At 36.7% G+C, this 5,258-nt stretch overlaps 1 long non-coding RNA gene across 1 annotated transcript; it reads left to right on the top strand.

Annotated features, from left to right (window-relative positions):
• Positions 1 to 849: 849 nt before the first annotated feature.
• LOC103904827 lies at positions 850 to 4,046 on the top strand. Its single transcript, XR_657916.1, has 2 exons — positions 850 to 945; positions 2,879 to 4,046. It is a non-coding gene; the product is annotated as an uncharacterized LOC103904827 (long non-coding RNA).
• The last annotated feature ends 1,212 nt before the right edge of the window (positions 4,047 to 5,258 follow it).

The raw sequence follows: 5,258 nt of genomic DNA, 5'->3' as shown, positions 1-5,258 counted from the left end.
TCCCTAGTGAAGTAAACTGACTTGTATTTACACAGCGATTCTGAGCCTTCCTGATTTTTCATTTTTGTTATTTTTCTAAACTAACTAGTTTGATAGTAAATTTTTTTTTATAATGAAGCATTAAGTGGGTGATCAGTAATTTGTCAAGGGTGATGTGCCAGATTATAAGATAAATAGAAATTAAGTTAGCACATGAACATTCAGTGTCTTGCCTCTGTAAGGAAACAGCTTCTGCTGTTTTGGGAACCTAGAAGTAGCTGGTTACGGGTAGCAACTGCTGTTTGCAGATGCCTCTTTCAATTTGCCTTTGCTTCTGCATCACGCATACGTTTTTGGCCTTTATCCATAGACTGTCAGCATCTGATCTGAGTGAACTGAGGATCTGTGTGTATGTGTTTTGGCAAAAGCATTTGATATATATTTACTTTTTTAATCAGGAAAAAAAAAGTATTTAAATACAAACCTGGAATTGTACGCTTTTTGTTGAGCTTTTAGGAGTCAAGCACTCAATACTATTTTCTTTTTACAGTGGTGCTACAGCTTGTCCATTTGTATGCAAAGTGTCTCTTATGAATGTGTAATCCTGCAAGCCATGATGTGAAGTGTGTAATGATTTTTTTTTTACCAAGTTGTGTTTTTATTATAATTCAAGAAATTGTGGGGTTTTTTTAGATCTTTCTATGCTTTTTGATCTCATAAACACTTAAATATGATCCAGACTTTTCTGTTAAAGAGAGAAATTTGTTACCAGCTGAAGTCTACCTTACCCAGAGGCTGAGCTAATCTGTCAATAAGGCATGGTACCAAAGCAACGCAGCATAGAATATTTAGACCTCTTTTTCTGTCTTTAGATTGGACTGGTTTAGATGAAGATGAAGATGCACATGTCTGGGAAGACAATTGGGATGATGACAATGTCGAAGATGATTTCTCCAATCAGTTAAGGTAATTTTATTTTTAACTTACTGTTTTAGAAGATGGGTAAAATGTTTAAAATGGCATTGTTTAGTTAATATCTGGGAGTTTGAAATCTGCTTACTTTAAAAAATAGAGATCTGAAACAAGTGAAAGCTCTGCTTTGTGCTTTTCTATCTAAAGCTTTTCAAAACCAGACTTAAGGGATTACAGCACAGTTTGAAGTACTGATCAGCATTTCATCTTTTAATAATTGTACTGAGTGCCCTGAAATATGCCTGATGTGTTCAGGCTTTTTGCGGTGTTACGCAACTTAGTACAGAGATCTCTGCAAATTGTGATACAGTTGACACTCTTTAAATTTAACATGAATAAATACTTTTCTAAGGAGTTTTCTACATGTATATGAAAATTCTGAATTGTACTGCAAAGTTTAATGGCAAGGGATCCAAGATTCTCTCTTCTATGCTATGTGGTATGCAAAATGTGTTGTTATAAATTTTTTTCTATGCTTTCAAATAGCATTGCTGTTCTTTGATCTGTGGAAGATATGTGCATTTGGACAGTTATCTATATTAATGTTAAGGTTCCCTTCTTGTGTGTGATGAGCATGCTGTTTATGAGCAACAATAGCAAAGTAATTGTTTAAGACATGCTTTAAAAAAAACGTTCGCAATTTGGATACCTCTAATCCAGTTGTTTAATCCTCTTTGTTTGTCACTTGTAGTTTCAGTTAATCCTTTACTGATGTATAATTATAATTTAAATTGTTTCAAGCATCAACACAAACTCGCATTTTATAATTAATCCCTCAGTATGTTGCATGAGGAGCAAACTATCAGTAATACAGCCTGATTAAACAGGTCCTGGGTTGATCTCCCTTGTACTCCAGTGAAAGTGATCCTTTATGTAGAAGATAGAAAACTAGTCTTTGGTTTAGTTGTTTCTTTTCAGGTTGAAAGGCAGTTAAACTGTAATATTGGAAAACAAGTTGATATGTAGTGAAACAGACTTTCAAGTGATAGCGTAATTCTTGATAAACACAGTTGATCTCGACAAACCTTCAATAACTGTGCCTTAATTGCAGCCTGTAGTATCAATGACCGTATACTAGTGTTAAAATGATAGTTTGCAATGTTGCTTGGTTGCAGCATGTTTTTATTTCATCTTTAGAAAGAAGATGCTGCAGTCCTCCACTTCTAAAATTCCACTACTAAGTATGTAAACTAACCTGAAATATTTTTAGAGATTTGGACTACTGTATCTAGATACACATATGCTAAGACTAGGAGATAAAACAGGATGCAGTTCTGGCTGGTGTGTTTGGAGGCAGGTGAGAAGCAAAGTGGGGACAGGGCAGGAGCGATAACGTTTGTGGTTGCTGACTTGCTGTCCTGGCCACAACTAAGGGGAACAAAGCAATCCTTTTCCCTCAGAATTGTTCACTGGAAAGTGTATTGCACAAAGATTCAAAAATAGTGCAGTCTGGTATTTTTATTTAAAACAAACAAAGAAAAAGCTAAAATTATTTTGGATGTACATGCATTTAATTCGCTCAGATTAGTGAGCTCATTTGGTTTAAAGAAATCTTGAGAATAACTGGTATAAGATAATATTCTGTTTTTTCTAATGTGTCTGGAGTTGTTGCAGGCTCACAGGTGCTGCTTTGCACCATGTAGTTGTACTCCAGCCATGGTGGGTCAGAGGGCAATAACTATGATTAAAACAAGTATTTGAATTTTTCACTTAGAAGGTTGCTTCTGGTGATCTAAGATACTAAGCTGAAGTTGAAGAACTATAGAGTAAGTGAGGTTAAGGTTATTGGTATGAACCAGAAAGCAGTATGACATGTTCACATTCTAAAATGATTGTATATTGTGCAGTATATTTAATTTTAAAAAAGTCAAATGTTTGACAGTATTTTATTTGTATGTTTTAATATACCTATCTTTTTTCTATACAGAGCTGAATTAGAAAAACATGGATACAAGATGGAAACCTCATAGTTTTTGCTGAATATGGAGTGGTTTAACCTTGAACTGTGGATAGACTATACTGAGAAAAGAAGAAAAGGTGGAAAATGAGAAGACAGTTCGTTATCTGCTTGGATTTATTATTGTTTTGTATAAAAAAATAAAGTTTTTAATCTTAGCCTAGTCATACATTCAGCCTCTACTAAACTGGTAACTTGTATTTTGGTTCTGAAATGCCTTGTGCGACAGAATTCATGGACTTGCCTAGAATGCTACTAATGATCTTTCAGTGCCTGGTGCTATCGCACCAGCTCCCGTCACGGGGAACCAAATAAGCATTACCAGAATAAAGACTAGTGAAATGTTTCTGTCATAGGGGATGTGGAGATGTCAAAAAGAAATAAAATACGTATTCCAGTTAAAATGCAGCAGAGGTAGAAGGGAGTTTTGGGGAGTGATAAAGCTTATTTTGCCTCAAGATTTTATTTCATAACTACTTGTTTTGTTTTTGTTAATAATTTCATGTGGGTGTCAGTTTGATAGCCTCAAAAGGATAAAACCCCCTTTAAAGTGCATCTTACAACAGCAGAAATCCAAACTCTCTGATCTTGTCCTGTCATTTCTCAAGACTGTTAAAGAGGAGACCTCTCTGGAGGTGAAAGAAGTTCTGTTCTCATGCTTGTTTAAGCCTAGGAATCTCTGCTGAAATTACCTCCAATTTGCCAGTTACAGCAGTTCATCTGTATCTCACAAACATGCCTACTGAGAATGGAAATCAGACTTCCAACTCTTTTCATGGAGGCCAACAAACAGTTGCCAGATAGATACAGCAGTAGTGACTGGATTCGATTACTCTCTGAACTAGAAAACAGAAGGTGGAAATTACAAAACCTATTACCAATTCCATGAATTCTCCCCAAAGGAGCTGTTAAAGCTGGCGTACGCAAAGATATAGGGAGATACAGCGATCCTGGAAGTGTAGGCCATGACTGCAAATGAAAAAAATAATAAATTTTTAATAAAGGGACAAATACAGCTATGTACTCATGGAATTTGAATTAGCTGCTTGCTTTTTTGGCAGTTCGCTGTAGAGAAGCAGAGACGTAATTGCTTTTTAAAGCAAGTTTTCAGAATAAAGGTATTAGTTGATGGACATGCAGTAATGGTATTTAATACTTTAACCTTGTTAACTAAATAACTGAGTATCTTAATGTTATAATTGCATTTATTCATGCAAAATGCTAGGAAGCTTCCCCCTCCCCAAATTATGGTGCTATATTTATGGTGGAGACAAGATACACTGTGACCCTTACTGCTTTCTGAAGATAGCTCTGTAAAGACTGAGACCTTCCATTGCCATCTGAATGTTTCTGCAAAACTAAGTGTTTCAGCCGGTGTTGGATGCCTTCAGTTTGTCCAGTTCTGTACTGCTTGGGAAAAGAGAGGGAGGCCCTTTCAAGTAGACTTGCCCTGTGCTCAAGTAAGTGATTTGCTCAGATTGAAATGGGTGGCTCACGCAGCCCAATTCAGTAGAACACAAAGTTCTGGAGTTCATGTTTTGAAGAGTAACAAATGAAAAGTGTGTATTAAGCAGCAAATGGCAATGCAAACATCCTCAAGTTAGTGTTGGGAGTTTAAGAAAAAAAGTACCTTCAGTACAGCTCTGGAATTGCTGGTGTTATTAACACATCAATATTGGGAAGTTGAGTAATGAGACTGACCAAAAGAAGATGACAGAAAAATTATGGAAACCTCTTCCGCAATCTTCGGGTAGGAACAGCTGCTTTCCATTACAGGATTCTGGAAACCTTGTTAAAGCAGCCCTGTCCCATCAATTGCTAGCAGCAGGAGGAAGCCACTGAGGCGGAAAAGCATCTTTGCCTCAAGAAATCTTTCATGGTTTTTGCTGAGCCACAGTTGTCTTGTTAGTATCTTTTTCTGCTTTCTTCACAGAAGCAGAATTGGAAGGGAAGCCTAGGCTGAGGTAGTCTGATGGCTCTGCACTCTTGCAATAATAACCTTCAGCTGCTAGCACATGACCTGAAATGCCTAGCTGGGGGGGGGGGAAGAGCAGTCTGCTTTGAAGGTCAGTTTGATGATATGGTCTGTGTAATGCTGTCTGCATAAGAGAATTTGTTGCAAAGGAGTAAATGAAGTCACGTGCAAAGAGAATGGTGGTATGAGAATGTAGCTTACTGCAAAATCAAGCACTTCATGGAGGCTGATGGCCTGTATAATTACCACTCTAAATTTTTTTGCCCTCAAGTTTATTGCGTGGTCATACGGTTCCTCTTATTTTAAGCTTTCTAGTATAAAAATGACTTGGGAACCTTTCTACTTCAGATTGGCTGGGTTTTTTTTTTTTTAAAA

The sequence above is a fragment of the Aptenodytes forsteri genome, unplaced genomic scaffold (genome assembly GCF_000699145.1).
Source record: "Aptenodytes forsteri isolate BGI_AS27 unplaced genomic scaffold, ASM69914v1 Scaffold55, whole genome shotgun sequence".
Lineage (NCBI taxonomy): Eukaryota > Metazoa > Chordata > Aves > Sphenisciformes > Spheniscidae > Aptenodytes > Aptenodytes forsteri.
The sequence above is the reverse complement of the archived record's forward strand: the minus strand, read 5'-3'. Positions and strand labels throughout refer to the sequence as shown.